We start from the raw sequence: 16,622 nt of genomic DNA, 5'->3' as shown, positions 1-16,622 counted from the left end.
CCCCCCCCCAGCCACTTCTCACACTCTCCCAGCCCCCCAATGGCTGCCCCACCTGGACCCATCCCCACTTGCACCCCCAGGCCCCCATGGCTGCACCCCCAACCCCAGGCACCATCACTTTAAAAAAAAGGAAAAAAAAAACCAAAAAGCCTCTACTTACCCAAGAAGCAGGGGCTGTGAGGGCTCCAGGGCCTCCTGGCAGAGCCTCCCCGGGCAGCACAGGGCAGTGAGGGGCAGGAGGGCCTGGGCTGAGGCTGTCTCTCTGCCCTGTGCTGTGCAGGCAGGGCTCCAGTGACCATGACAGCAGTTGGATTGCCGGTAAGTGCTTGGGGGGGTTGTTTTGTTTTTTACTTTTGGGATGCTGGGGTGGGGGGGCAGGGATCAGGGGCTCTGTGGGACTAGGGAGGGATGGAGCTGGGCAGGGCAGGGATGGCGGGGTCTGGGGGCAGGTGGGGAATGGGGCTGGGCAGGAAAGGGATCAGGGGCCTTGGGAGGATTGGGAGGGATGTGGCCGGGCACAGCAGGGATCGGGGGGCTGGGGGCATGGGCAGGGCCAGCAGGGGTCCCCCCATAGTCCCTTCCCCCCTCTTCCAGCCCCCCCCCCCGACCTCTTACTTACTGGCACTGGAGCCCCGGTGCTGAAGCACATGGCCTGCCCTACATGGGCAGGCTGCATGCTTCAGCACCAGGGTGAGGGCCATCCACAGACATGCTTTGGCAGCCAGAGCATCTCTGTGGAGGAGCCAGCCTCCAGTTCCCTCAGGGCATGGCCCTGCTTTTTTTAACTCTGTTTTTTTAACTCTGTTTTTTTCTAATTTTCTCCTTGCGCTGCAAGTTTACAGCACGGGGAATATGTTTTCGTTCCCACATGTGCCTCTTGCCCCATCTCAAAGGGGTTTGAGATGAGGAAAGAAGAATGTGTGCATTCAGCTGGACATGCCCGTAGAGACCAAAGCCTAATAAACAAAGTCCTTACCTAGCACATGGAAACTCAGAGTTTTTTATTCTGAATTAAGCAAAGACTTCTACTTCGGATCCCCCATCTAAAACAGGTGGTCAGACCACCACACTCTTATTCTGTGTCTTTCTACCACACAAAATAATAAAAGATTGTTTTTTAATAGTGACAACTCCCATGAAGTGGGAAAAGCATTTCCCTTTCATATCTGAATATGTCTCTTACCTCAAGAGAATGTTGCAAAGAAAATTAGTAAAGAGGAAACCACATCTTTAGAGTCTAAGATGAATAAGCTGCCATCCAAAAGAAAATCCTATCAGAGAGGGCTGGAGAACTCTGAAAACTCAAAGGTTTTTATCACAGCTTTCACCAAGTTATTTCAGAGGGTAGGGGATTGAAGACAGACAGAAGAGACATGGAAACATCATGGAACCTTGCCTCCTGTCATATAGTGTCCATGATATATTTGCTCCTCCATTCATTGACCATGTGGGAACTTTATCTTGCAGATGCATATAATAGAAGCCAAAGAGTTTGGCTTGATTGGAACAGCATTAATTCACAATAGGACATCCTGGTGAACTATGAGCGACTCCATAAAGGAGTGAGACATAAATTATTTTACTGAGGCCTAATTGTGTTGCACGTGTATATAGTGATGCTTTACTCTGCAGCTAATTAATTTACTCCACAGTAAAGCAGATGTGTAGACATGGCCAACATTGCCTAATGACAAGTTCGGTGCTAATAAATCAGAGATCTTGAGTAAAGGCAGATGAATTAGTGTTCAAAACAGCTGAGATGTATACCCTGTTTTACACAACAATATATTATTTGCCCCAGCAATATCAGTGCCAAGAGTTAAATCTGCTTGTTTCAATTTGTCTAAAAGTCTCTACATTTCTGAAGGCAGGTTTTATATATACTCTGATTAGTTAATCCTTGAGACTCCCCTATTATTTGAAACAAAATTGGTTTAAAAATGTTCATTTGTTTTAATGACAAACAGTTCTTTTAATTACAAAACAACAGTTTGTTTTCAATGTTGTTGGGTATACTGATAAAAATTGAAAAGAGAAAAACTAAATTCATTTTAGTTTTCAAAAATGGAAATCAAATCCCTTACTTTGAGAGGATAGCAATCCAAATAAAGCAGAAAAGAAACACTATTTAGAGATAGGAAAATGAAGCAGAGAGCCACTTATTTGGTAGTAGAGCCAGGAATTGAACTCAGATCTCATAAGTCACTTTTCAGGTCCTTAATAGCAAGGCTGTCTTTTTTAGGGCTAATGTAACCAATTTTTCCCCTGATATGCAAGCTACATGCTCCTTTTATTATTATCCTATTACGCTTAGTTATGTCCCCTTTACCACACTAGGCAATTGTTCTCCATCTTTGGCGTTTCTGCCTGTCAAGCTCTGCAGATATGCTTTGAGAAATTGTCTGTATTTTTAGATAACAAACACAACTATATGGAATGATTTGCATTTAGCTGGTTTACCTTAGATTTTCCTTGTGCAAGCAAAGCTACCAGGAGTTTATTCATAGCACTCATTTAAAATAATTCTTTCCACATTGTTTTCCTCTCATAAATATATCATATTGATTGAACATTGTTTTAGTCAGTCCTTTGCATCATTTTATCTCTTATGAGTTCTGCAACCTTGAAATCTGTAAAAAATTACAAGAGTAAGTGGGAATGATATTTTTGCCTGTGTGTTTATTCTCATCATTCTGTTAAGGTGTCATCTTATTAACAGTCTGAGTATAGACCCAGAACAGCAATGCCACCATATGCTAGTGACTAATAAGTTGGCTTTACAAGTTGATAGCACTGAACTGCCTGTGGTGGTTAGAAGTTTTGAATAAACACATCTAAGGACATGGATAGATGTAAGGCTTAGAACAGCCTAAATATACTTTAACCTCCAAGGGTGCATCCACACATGCAGGCATGTGCGCTTGCAGCAGCTCAAATAGAAGTGGTGCAAATTTGAGCTGGGGCTTTTTGCCTCAGTGCACATGCTCAGACATGAACTTTGTTGTGGAGCAAATTGTGCCACTTGGGGCAAAATAACCCTGCCTGGCTCCTCCCGGATCTGCAGCCAGGGGGAGCTAGAACCTGGGGCCAGCACATGTGCTGTCCCCAGGAGTATAAAAAGCTGCCCTGTCCTGGCCCTATCAGTGCAAAAAGTTGCCCTGGCAACAAGCTCAGGGCTACTCGCTCTCCAGAGCTTCTGGGGCCCAGCCAATTGGTACCTGGGGATGCTACCCCTTGTGCCAGGCAGACTGCTGAAGCCACTTTCCTGCCTGGCCCCAGCCCACCCAGACCACTCAAGGCCCCTGATCACTGTTCTGCCTGGCCCCATCCCCCACATCCCCCCTAAGGCCCTGATCCCTTTCCTGCCCAGCCCCATTCCCTGCCTGCCCCCAGCCCCCTGCCATCCCTTCCCTGCCTGGCCCCACCCTCCACCTCCCCGCCATCCCCTCCAATCCCTGCCCTGCCCAGCCCCAGCCCCATCTGCTGATCCCTGCCCCCTCTACCCACTGCAGCAGTCTGGCAGTGGGGGCTGCTGCCTGGCAGTGACCTGCTGCCCACCTGCCAGACCTGGATGGGGACCGCATAGCCAGTAGAGGCATCTGCCCCTCTGGGCCAGCTGCCAGTGGGCTCTGGCTGCAGATTTGATGTTTGTATGACACTACTGCCATGTGTGCCCCTGCCAGGCCATCTGGGCAGATATCACCCAGAAGATGTTCCAGACGTGGTGGCCTGCTTTGAACTGTCAAAGCATGTCCTCTTGGCCCCATTTGGCCAAGAGGTCAGCCACCTCCAGTTGGGTCCAAGGTGCCAGCTCTGAGCAGGCTTCTCTTTCTGGGTCCTGCCACTTGCCTCCCTAACAGGAATTGTGGTGTTCCCTATTTGAAAACTGAAAAAACCCTGATAAAAAAATCCCAAAGTCACTCTGTAAAATACCCCAAAATCCATGTTCCTCCACAATTAAGACAAAAGACCACTAGAGAGAGAAAGAGAGGGAGAGAGAGAGAGAGCGCGCACTCAGTTTGGCAATGTTTTATTGATATAGCTACAGTGTTAAAGCAATTTGGAAGCCAAGCCTACCACTGTCTCTCTCATCATAATAAAATTATTTCTAAATATCTATGTTTTGCTGCATGCCTTTGGTTTTCTTACCATAGAGCAGTTAGAGCTCCCCCTGACCCCTTTAGTAACCAGGATGTGGGGACAGCTGCCCCTGTAGCCACAGCTCCTGCTAACAGGTCTCATTCTGTCTCGCAGCAGGGTATGCAGGGTGTGTGCTGGGGGATGTGATGGCAGGGGACCCACCCTTTCTGAGCAGCCACCCACACAGTCCTGCAGAGTGCAGCCCCTGGCACAGCTCACAGGCAGGTGGGAGCTGGGTGGGGCCGTAATCCAGGAGGGCTCAGGGGGGTGGGGCTGGAGGGAGATGGGGACAGGTGGGGAAGTGATCTGGGGGCCTCAGAGCTCCCTGCGGCTGGCACGCTGCCTGCCCTGCACAGCGCCAGGGCAAGGACCAGCCATAGAGATGCTCTGGCTGGCTACTAGAGCATCCCTGTGAGGACTGAAGCCTACAGTTGCCTCAGGACATGGCAGGGCATGGTCCGGGACCGTGCCCTGCCCCACTTTTTTTGCCTTGGCTATTTTTTGACCCCTGGATATCCAGGGATCTAATTTTGACCCCTGGATATCCAGGAGTCTAACTTTTTTTTCCCACATGTGCCTCTTGCACCATCTCAAAGCACGGTCCCCAAGAGTCCAGATATACAGGCCACCTAAGACTGGTTAAAACTTCCTGGAATTTTTCAAAAGCACACCAGAAGAAATGAGTCCTATTTTGAGCCAGTCCTCCATGCACCAATTCAATGTTACATGGGACACTTAGCAGTCCATGTGTAGTGTTTGGTGAATCCTCCATGTATCCCAAACCGTACTACCTGTCACTGCCCTCTGCCCCCCACCCCAACACAAGCAGGGCAAAGGGCTGCTCTGGAATGCAGCCAGGACTCTATTGTGCAAACAACAGACTGCAGTTTGCAGGAGTGGAAAGTAAAGTGCCTGTGTCAGTTTACTTTCCCTGATACAGACAGTAAGCAGTGAGGTCCCAGGCTAATTCCTTTTTTTTTTTTGATGACCAGAAAATCCAGGCCTTCTTCTCCCTTCAGTGGAATTTTAGGAAACTTCAGACAGTGGAAGGGTTGATGGTTGACAGCCTGGATAGTCTTCTCATCCTGCGATGGCATTCTGGCAGCAGTGCAGTCTCCAAAAGGTGACTGTTCTACTTAGAACCCTTAACAATGTACTTGTGGACACTTGTATCCAGGGACAAGTATGTACTGGTTCCCAATCATTTTTTGAATGGGTTAAGTCTTGTGTCAGGCTGCATCCTGTGTCTGGCTGCACCCTGCATTTCTCTCCTTCTCTCCTTTACCTCTCACCTTTAAGACTGGAGGTTGTAGGGTCAATATATTCTGAAGAATGTTGTGTCCCTGCTCAATGCCAAAAATCACAGGCTCTTTAGGCCAACGACTTTGAAATGTGATCTGTGAAAACAAACAAATCTAGAGGCATCCAACATTATTTTGACATGTAAACCAAAATGCTCACTGTTATAGTACTGTGGGTTGCAGAGCTAACATGCCGACATGAATCCTTTCTATAAATTAATCTCTCCCCCAGAAGTGTATTGGGGACTGCATGAAGATCTATTAATCTCCAAGATTTTAAGGTAAGCACTGCAGTCATAAAAGGTCAATCTTGCCTAGGTGAGAAAAATTCAAGATATCTCTCTGCTAGGGTTTTTTCCACTGTGATTTTTTTGGGGGAGAAATGAAATTCTGGTTTTATTTGTTTATTTATTTTTTTTGGCTAGCTGTCACCTTCTTGCCAATAGTGGGACAAGAATACTGCAGGAAGTATCAATCGTGTCACTTTTTCTTCACCAACACTGGGACAGCATTTTATATTTTACAATAGCACTCTTGAGAATACTGTTGGGGAAAAAAAGATGTATTTGTGCTTCAGAGAGACATATTTCAAGATGAAAAAGCATATTTTCCCTAGAGATGTACTGTGCATTTTTAGATACTGTGTGGGACAATTCTGATTCACCCCACATAAAATAGATCGGTGGCTATGCTGTCTGTACTTGTCTCTATCACTTTCTTTGCATAAACCAAATCACCATAGTATCTAAGCATCTGAAATGTGTGGCCCTTGTAGTTCTGTCAGTTCTGGAGAGCACAGAATTATGGAAGAGAAGCTATAAAGTAAACAGAAGTCATCAGCAGCTGACAGTCAGTAGGCTTTTTATAAAATGTCATACATTTGCAAATGAAATCTGTGTGGTTCTTACTCTCTGATAAATCACAGCTGCACATGTTTAACTTCTCAATTCCTAAACATTTGCCACTTGTGAACACTTGCGACTTTTTTTTTTAAATTAAGCCCATTCCTTTCTTTCCTGTGTAAATCAACACTCATTACAATACTATGAACCACAGTCACACAAAAGGTGGGGGAAGGAGATGTGAAAATAAGAGAAGTACTGCCCCAGAAAAAGCTGCCACAAACTTCATATGAAAAGAAGCAGTCTCCATACCTCAGGAGCATTGGAAACCTGTGTTTTAAAGAGGCAATCCCCTGTAGTGCCAAAATGGTTTAAAGGGAAAGAAGTAGGTTATTTCTCAGCCCCATCCTGCCTTTTCCATGGGGGAGAGGATTGGAATCCTGTAGCATGAGTTAAACTCCTTCCTTGATGCTCTCCACATCCTATCAAATTCTCTCTCATATCTGTTTAGTTAGACATAGGGGTTATCCCGTTCTCCTCCCTTCCCTTGTGCATTATGATGATGTAGTTAGTGGCCATAATACAGTTCTCAAAAGAGATAAATCTGGAGAAGAAGCAGGAGACAAAATGAACTGGTGTCAAATCACACATGCCTATCTTGTTTCCTTTTAAATATTATCCTAATACTCTTTAAAAGACTGAGGATTAGCTTTGAGGATGGCATTATTAGCATTATTGCTTTCACTAAAGTCTAGGGCTGTTGCACTGACCAACTGGAAATGTTGATATTCTCAGGAGATTTTTTCTAAAAGATGCTTTCAGGGTTGGTGGCTTTGAAAATGACAGTGTTGCCCACTCATTGAGATACAGGTGGTCTTAAATTAATGTACTTGTCTGAGACATTGAAGTCTTCTATCTCTTCCTTTGAAACAGGCTACCAATGTGAACTTGAAAAGTCATTTAATCTATTTAAGCCATAGCTCCCCATTTGTAAAATGAGGCTAATAATTATTCCTTTCATTCACCCTTCATCTGTCTTGTCTATTAATACTGTAAGCTCTTTTGGACACAGACTGTCATGCACTAAATGGGAGTAAAATGCTTAGGACAATGGAATCCTACTCTGACTTGCAGCCTATATGTGTTACTGTGACATCAGTAATGCTAAAGAAAAAGAAGTAGTTTGGTTAGGGGTGCACCAATAAAGATTTTCTTGATACCCAGAGCCGATTATTAACCTGCCATATCAGCCAATACCAATCCTATAACTGATATTTAGTAATAAAGCTTGTTGAACAAGCTGTAGTTCAAGTGCCCCCACTGCTATTTCTAAGCATGGGGACGCTGATACAGGAGACATGGCAGCACTTTAATTAGAGAGGCTTTTCACCCCGCTCCCCCTCTTCTGGAGCACATGTAAAACCACCCAATCCGACCCTATCCTGCAGTCCACACCACACTGTGCCACACCAGTACCCAGGATACCACGGCAGCTGCTCCACTACAGCCCAGTCTGGCCCACTGGTGAGGGGATAGGGATGTATCCAGAGTCACCCCAGCTTGCACGAGGAAACCCAGGCATCTGGGGGCCTCAGCCCTGCAGGGAAGAGGGAACCCAGGCTCCCGGAGGCCTTGGACAGAAGGCATAATTAATTATTGAAAAACATTATCAGCTACAACAGCCAAAAGAGCCAATAGCTGATAATGTAAATTTCCCTTTTAACCACGCTGATCTGATAGACAACCACTATATTGGCGCACCTCTAAGTTCAGTGATTCAAGTAAAACGTTTTGTAGATCATCTCTTTATCACAGATCCAGACACCTCCGACTTTCTAAAAGTTTAGACCTCTGCCCAAACTGTATCACTTTAGTTTCATTTTAAATGTTGTAGTAATGGAATACATAGATGCATATACAGCATTACCAGGGATCCCCGAACTTTAGTCCTCAGTCAATCTATTGTCTAAAAGACCCCCCAACTCTAATAGCTATACACAAGTAAACAGCTAAAACAGTAAAATCATTCATTTTTATTAATAATGGCTCATATGACAGAACCACAAATCTCTAAAATAAATTCTCACACAGCCATTTATTTTCAAGTGTGATATTAATAGGTAATGTCATATATGTTGTTATATTAACTTTCAAAAAAACAATCCAAAATTGTTTGGCTTTTAGGTTTTATCCATGGGATAATTTGAGGTCATCTTTATTTCCTTACAGGACATTAGTATATAATTGTTATTACACAATACTAATAAACTTAATCTAAATGCTATCAATATAATAACTTGATACATATACTAAAATATGAAACATATTTAAAATCAGCTTTAATTTTACATTTTAAATAAGTATGGAACAGTATATTCTGCCATTGACATGGAAAAGTCTCATACCTGATAAATAAATTACCATAAATAAAATAATCACCTATAAACAGCTAGCTGATAAATAGTGCCATAAATATAATAATAGTACTAGAATTATGTTGTAGCTGTGATCATCCAGAAATTACAGAAGAAGCAAAGATTTCTTAGGGCAATATCTTTTATTCGACTAACTGTATATCTAGGTTAGAGTTAGACAAGCTAATGAATGCAAGACACTCTTCATCAGCTCAGCTCAGATTAAGCTCAGATCTGATGAAGAATGTCTTGCATTCAATAACGTGTCTAATTATCCAAAGTATGCAGTTAATCCGAAAAAAGATATCAGCCTAAGAAATCTTTGCTTCTTGCATAAATATAATAATCACCTAGAAACAATTATTTAAAGGGAACAAAAAAAGACACAGTTATATGAATGACGCAGCTGCACAGTAGCATATGTGGAGGGGGAGAACATTTCAGAGTTTTGGAACACTGATTGAGAAGGTCAATGAGTGTAGGTATAGTTGTGCTTTTGATAAAACATGTTTCTAAAGTTAAAGACTGTTTGTTATGCAAGTTACAGATGGAGCCAGAAGGATCAAAAGCTGTTTAGGTGACCAATTTTAGTAGGTATTTTCCCCCTTCTTAGTGCTCAGTTTTTGTGTGGTTATGTGTTTATTGCTGTATCTGTTTCTTGTTTAGAAGCAAAGGCTGTTGTTTGCAAATGTCTTGACTGTTTTTATTTTATTTTATTTTATTTTATTTTATTTTTATATCAGTTGTGAGGGTTTTTTTTCTTGCTTAGCATTGCTGTCCTTAGGTTGGTCTCAGCTTAAGGATGGAGATGAACCTGACTATTTCTAGTGGAAAAGAGAACTTTTATGACAGAGAGAAACTAGTAGTAAGAGGGTGCATCTACATGCTTAACTGCCAAGTAAAAACCCTACATGAGTGGCTTAACTGTCTACACATGGGCACATTTACTCCTAATTGTGAGTAAATTTGATGCTTGTAAATTTGCACCTGAAGATAGGTGGGTATGAGACTCTCACACACTAAGGAAGATGTTGGTGCCAGCAGCAATGTCCTCCTTGACAGCAGGGGGCAGGGATGTGTAGCACAGCCACAGGCAGTTCTCCAGGTGGTGGCAGAAGTTGCGGGGCAGCCTGGGATTGCCCCCCCCCACTGCCATCTTAGCTCCACCCTCTCGGTACCCCACCACATGGCCTCCCACCCCAGGATGGCACACAAAGGACCTTGTACAAAGCTTTTATACAGAAGAAGATATTTTATTATTCGTAGTGGGGTGGGTGGTGGAGGGGCTCTGTTGGGGAGGACAGGACAAGAGAGACTCTGGTTGATGTGATGGGAATTCAAATTTGTTCTTCTGAGGCATGTCTGTAGTAAGCATGGTGCTGGAGGTGGGGGGCCATGGGCAGCAGTGCAGGTAGGCTAGAGCAGCGGTTTTCAGCCTTTTGCAACTTACATCCCACCAACCATTTTCTTAAAAAACCCTGGTTCTGCCATGATAAAAACAAAACTACACTTTTTCTAAGAACTGTATTTTTATGTTTACATGCATTTTAGTATTATATTAATCATTAATGGAAATTTTCCAATAAGTTGAAGTCCCACCTACATGACCTTCACATCCCACCCGTGAGAAACACTGGGCTAGAGTGGGAAGTATTGGAGGATCTGGTCAACCAGCACTTTCCACACCTCATGACCTATCCCCCGCTGGCAGGTGTGCAGTTCTCCTGGGGCATCAGCAGGAGGCAGGCCAGAGCTGCTGCTGCCACTGCAAATGGTGATACTGTTACCAGGCATCCTCTGCCTACCATGCCTCCTCCTCCCAGGCCACATGTAAGAGCTTCCCCCCAGGCCTTACAAATGATACAGGCTGCAACAATGCTTCCCCACAGGCCTTACAAATGATACAGGCTGCAACAATGACCCTGGGGAAGTTGTCCTTGGTGAACTCAAGGCAGGTACGCCAGCATTCCTTGAGGCACTGGATCCGACCTATGCAGCAGTTAAAGTGGGCCTAGTCAAAGTTCAGGTGGCCAATGTAGGGCTGCAAAAGCCAGGGTAGGAGTGGGTAGGTAGGCAGGGTCCCCGATGAGGAAGGGCAATATGGCCATGGCATCCAGCAGCAAGTCTGGCACCCCTGGCATGAGCCACTCTCCACCAGGCCCAACAGGCTGGAGTTCCTGAAGATGCAGGTATCATCCTGCATCTGTCCTTGGACCAGTACTGTTCAACATCTTCATCAGTGATTTGGATGAGGGTGTAGAAAACACTCTGTCCAAATTTGCAGATGACACCAAACTGTGGGGTATAGTAAACACACTAGAGGGTAGAGAGTGAATTCAGGCAGATTTGGACAGACTGGGGAAGTGGGCAGATCAGAATAGGATGCAATTTAACAAAGATAAGTGAAAAGGGCTGCACCTGGGGGAAATAATCACCTATAGACTGGGAAGTACCATTCTAAGTAGCACAGCAGCAGAAAGGGATGTCAGAGTCATAGTCAACACAAAAATGAACATGAGTCACCAATGTGACAAGGTAATAAGTAAGGCTAACCATACTCTTTCGGCATTAGTAGCTGAATCACGAGCAGGACTAGGGAGGTGATACTTCCCTTCTATGCGGCATTGGTCAGGCTGCAGTTGGAGTACTGTTTCCAGTTTTGGGTGCCGTACTTCAAGAGGGATATGGAAAATCTGGAAAGGGTTCAGAGAAGGGCTACTCATATGGTTGAGGGCCTGCAGGTAAGATCCTATGAAGAAGGCTGAGAGGTGATCTTGTGGCTGTCTACAAACTCATCAGGGAGGTCATCAGGGAATAAGGGATACTCTGTTTACCAGGGCACCCCCAGGGTTACTAGAAACAACGGCCATAAACTGAAGGAGAGCAGATTTAGATTGGACATCAGGAAAAAATTCTTTATGGTGAGGGTTGCCAAAATATGAACTGGGCTTCCAAGGGAAGTGGTGCTTTCCCCTACCTTGGAGGTATGTAAAAGGAGATTAGAGAAGCACCTGGCTGGGGTTACTTAACTTCAGTGTTCTTTCCTGCCCAGAGCAGGGGGTCAGACTCAGTGATCTAATAGGTCCCTTCTGACCCTAGAAATCTATGAAATCATGGGTGCTGTCCATCCAGCTGGTGCTCACATACATGAAGGCCCTGCAGTGGTCCACGATGGCCTGGAGCACCACAGAGTGAAAGACCCTCCAGCTGTTATAGTCACCATAGGGCAGGCAGGAGACAGGGATGTGGGTCCTATTCTGAGCCCCAATGCACTGGGGGAATCCCAGGGCACAGAACCCTACCACCACCAGCAGGGGATTGTGCATGCATAGCATGGTGTCCCTCAGCACATCCTGGAGGGCACTGCACACGCCAAGCAGGCGGCCAATGTACTGCAGGCTGGCAGGAATGGCCAGCTTCAGCAAGGAAAGGGCCAGGAGGTTGGCTATTGGGAGGGGAGCCAGATGCTAGTGTTCTGCCACTCCAGGTGAAAGTGAAGCTGTTCCAGGAGGTCCCAGAAAATAGCCCAGGTCATGCCGAAGACCTCCAGCCACTGCTTGTTGTCCCAGGTGTGATGGACAATGTGCCACCACCAGTCCTGGCTGGCCCAGTGGGCCCAGAGACAATGGGGCTGGAGGCTCAGGGGCGTGATGGCAGCCTCAGTGGTGGCATCCTGGAGCCCATTGTTGGCGTCTCTTCTGGGGTCCAGAAAAGCAGATGGGATTAAGGCAGCAGGTGTGTGGTGGTGGCCCTGGGAAGGCACTTGATGGCCTGGCAGGTGGTTACTATATGTGGGGGAGTCAGGCAGGCCTAGACAGGCATGGGCCAGGCAGCAGTCAGTATGGCAGGCCAGTAGGAGCCCAGGGCACTGGTCATCACTGCCAGGTGCAGGGGCTGGAGCAGCAGTAGCATGGGGAGGCACAGGCAGCAAGGAGAGCACTGGCACTGCCCTATGTTGGGCATGCTGCTGTTGGCCAGGGAAGTGGCTAGCCATATAGCAGTGAGTGGGACTGGCTTTTGAAGAGGGCTGTCAGGTGCTGGCAGCTGCAGCCAGATCCTGGAGCTTCCCCTGATGGTGGCAGGGGCCTATTGCAGGGCCTTGGGAAGTGAGAGCAGATCAGCAACAAATCTGCTCCCACTTCCCAGCACATGTAGATGCCTACCCAAAACCATTTACTCGCAAGTAAACTGGTGCTGTAGCAAATGCACATGTAGATGCACCCAGAGAGAATGAAGTGGACTTTATCAATGAAATAACTAGAAAAGCAAGGAGAGAGAGACACAGGCAACTGACTCTAAGCAAAACCCCCAAAACATCAGATTGGACACCTTACAGTGGATGAAATTCTAACTTTGACCGCTACATTGACTGCTTCAGGGAAAGAATGAACAATGAAATAATCAACAACACACGCCACCATAACAACCTCTCTCTACCAGAGAGAAAGGCCATAGAATCTGTAAGATCTAACCACCAAACATTAATAAAACCAGCAGATAAAGGAGGAGCTATAGCCATCTTAAACCATGAAGACTACATAAAGGAAGCCAACAGACAACTCTCTGACACCACCTACTACAAAGCACTACAAGAAGATCCTACTCCTCTTTTCACCATGAAACTCAAAAATATCATCAAATCATTTCCATCAGAACTACCAAAAAAACACCTACAGACCTTGATCCCCCCACAACCCAACCCAGGGACTTTTTACATGCTCCCTAAAATCCACAAACAAGAGAGCCCTGAAAGACCTATTATATCCAACCATGGAACCCTAGCTGAGGAAATATCAGGTTTTGTCAAATCAATCCTAAAACTGCTTGTAACCCAAAGAGCAAGTTTTGTCCAAGACATTACAGACTTTCTACAGAAACTTAAAAACATAGACCACCTTCCCAGCAACACCCTCCTAGCCACTATGGATGTTACCAGTTTATATACCAGTTTATATTCCCACACCAGGATGGCATCCAAGCCTGCCTTACATACCTATGAGAGCAAAATGACAACTCAGAATACAGGTCCAAAAATATTACTGACCTCATAAACTTTATCTTCACACACAATTGCACTTTCAATAACCAACACTTCCTCCAGACCATGGGCACAGCTATGGGCACCAAAATGGCTTCACAGTATGCCAACCTTTTTATGAGCCACCTGGAAGAAGAATTCTTCAAGGAGTGAACCATCAAAATCTTGCTATACTTAAGATATACTGATATCATCTTTATCATTTGGACTGAAAACCTGCAATCTCTGATTGAGTTCCATCAGAAACTCAACAATCATCATCCCTCCATCTGACTATCTCTTGAATACTCCAGCACCAACATCTCCTTTTTAGACACGATCATCAGTATCCAGAATGGTAAAATACAGGCCGTGTTATACAAGAAACCCACACACCAACATACATATCTGCACAGAACCAGCAATCACCCTAAACACACCATAAAAGCTGTGATATACAGCCAAGCCCTCAGATACCACCGAATTTGCACTGAGGAGAACATCTGGAATTGCCACCTCACTAATCTTAAAAAAACTTTCACTCAGCAAGGACACTTCTCCAGAGACATATATCACACATTTGAAAGAGCCACCCAGATGCCACATGAAGAATTGATGCAGTACAGAAGAAAGACCCTATTCTTAAAGAGATCTTCCCAGAACCACCCATCCTAGCCTTCAAACAAGCATCGAACCCCACAATTACTACACTCCACAACAGAGCCATCAGCATTCCTGGATCTTACAACTGCACCTCCAGAAATGTAATATACCTCATCCAATGCACCAAATGTCCTGATGGAAAATATGTAGGAGAGACCAAACAACAACTGCGCACCAGAATGAACACACACCGGAAATCTATCAAAGACAGAAAAACCCAATAACCTGTGGGGGCACATTTCTCACAAGAAAACCACTCTCTCTCCAATCTCCCAGTTCTAATCCTAAAAGGGAATTTACAAAACACTTCTCACAGATGAGCCTATGAACTTCACTTCATCAACCTCCTGGATAAAAAAAATCATGGACTAAATATAGACATTGGATTTATGACACATTATAACCTGCCTAATATCTGACTCCCCAGGTACCTCTCCACTATTTAACTGCTACATTCATCCCCCTTTTCACAACCCACCCCCCTCACCCCCAGCCTGTCTCTCACCCACTGAGTCCTCAATTTACATCTTCACTGACTGCCTATCTTGCATGCATACCAGCCCAGCCTTCTTTATTCATTCCATCCAGGAAAAGCAGACACCAACTGCAGAGGTTTTCTCAGCCTGACGAAGGGTTTTTAAACCTGAAAGCTTGCTAAGAAATTTTTTTCCAAGTATTTAAGTTGGTCTAATAAAAGATATCAGATTCACCCAAAGAACTTTGTCTATAATTGAGAGAATGAAGATGTGGCAGTTCAGAACACAGAAGAACAGAAGATGGAAAAGGAGCAAAACCTAGATAAGTCCATTAAAGGAAATAACCAAGAGAAAGGAAGAAATAGTCATGAATATCTCTGACTGGTAAAACAAGCTACAGAGCCACGAGTTTATATTGAGCATTTGACTTTTGTCAAAATCTTTTTGAAAAAGATACTATCATTTTATTTTGTAATATGCAATTGGAAAGTTTCATATCCAGCATTATAATGATGATAAGAAATAAGCACTGAAGTGTTTCCTGTAAAGTACTTCAGTTCTCTCAGACAATTGGGTAGTTCTGGAAACTATACTAGAACTCTTTCAGATAGCAGATGATTTTGTAGGACTAAGCTGTATTACCAGATCCTGTGGGCAGTAAGGTCTTCATCACTTACATCCACTTTCTAGCATCTGAGACAAGTTAATGTCCTTTTTGGACCTGGTTATAGAAAGATCTTTCAACATTGTCTTTAACAACATTAATATTGAATGTATTAATTAAGATAAAACATTTGACCAATAACAGTAATAATATTGGATTAAAATGCCTAAGAGATCCACCCAAGTTTTAATTGCCTGTAGTCCTATTCTAAACTAATATTTGTTTGGAGTTTTGTGTTACTTCTTATTCTAGCTGGTCCATCTCACCCTTCCATAAATATAAAGTAAACAGATGTGTAAAAATGAGTTGGGTATTTTTTTTTATGCAGCTAGAGGGAGCTCATATACATTACATAAGCCCTTTATTATTAATTATTATTTATCACTTGGTAAATCTATAGAAAAATTCCATAATTGAATGCATATGGAAGATTCAGCTCCCTGTTGATCTGATACAAGACAGAAATATAAAGCTACACTTTCAATTCACTATGGCAGTACTTGTTTTCCATATTCACTTTATTGGAAAATACTATAAATCTTAATAAGGATAAAATTCTATAGAAATTACTCTATCGTAATCTGCCTGCTGGCTGGCTCCAGACTGGAGCACCCTTGTGCCCTAGCAAGCCCCTCTGCAGGGTCGGAGCAGCCCCAGGCTGGCAGGCTTATTCCTGGACCTCTGCCCCCTGGGGCTGCTCCGACGTACCTCAGTGTGATGTGGTCCTAGGTGCAGTTTCAAATGGCGTGCCCAAGAGCAATAATTGTCAGTGCAATATGTACTGGCATTTACTGCTGTTTGCTAATAGCACATGTAGATGCACCCAGTGTCTTTAAAACAGTCAGCCTAACCATTGTCAAGTCCTTTGGTAACTATCATAGTAGAAGCAAATTTTAAGGGGGATCTGAAGGAATATAGTGAGGTAGCATTGATGTTTAAAGGGTGTTTGTAAGGTACTCTTCACAACCATGAGGGATGACATGACAGAAAACATGAAGTAGCTTGTTTGAAAAGTTGGCAGGTATGCAATATAGACTTTTAGTGTTTGGTCACTGGTGATAAGAGTTGATATTTTGATACTGAATAAGAGATGATATTTAGTGTG

This window comes from Alligator sinensis, unplaced genomic scaffold (assembly GCF_000455745.1).
Source record: "Alligator sinensis unplaced genomic scaffold, ASM45574v1 scaffold68_1, whole genome shotgun sequence".
Classification (NCBI taxonomy): Eukaryota; Metazoa; Chordata; order Crocodylia; family Alligatoridae; genus Alligator; species Alligator sinensis.
Note: the sequence above shows the minus strand (reverse complement) of the source record.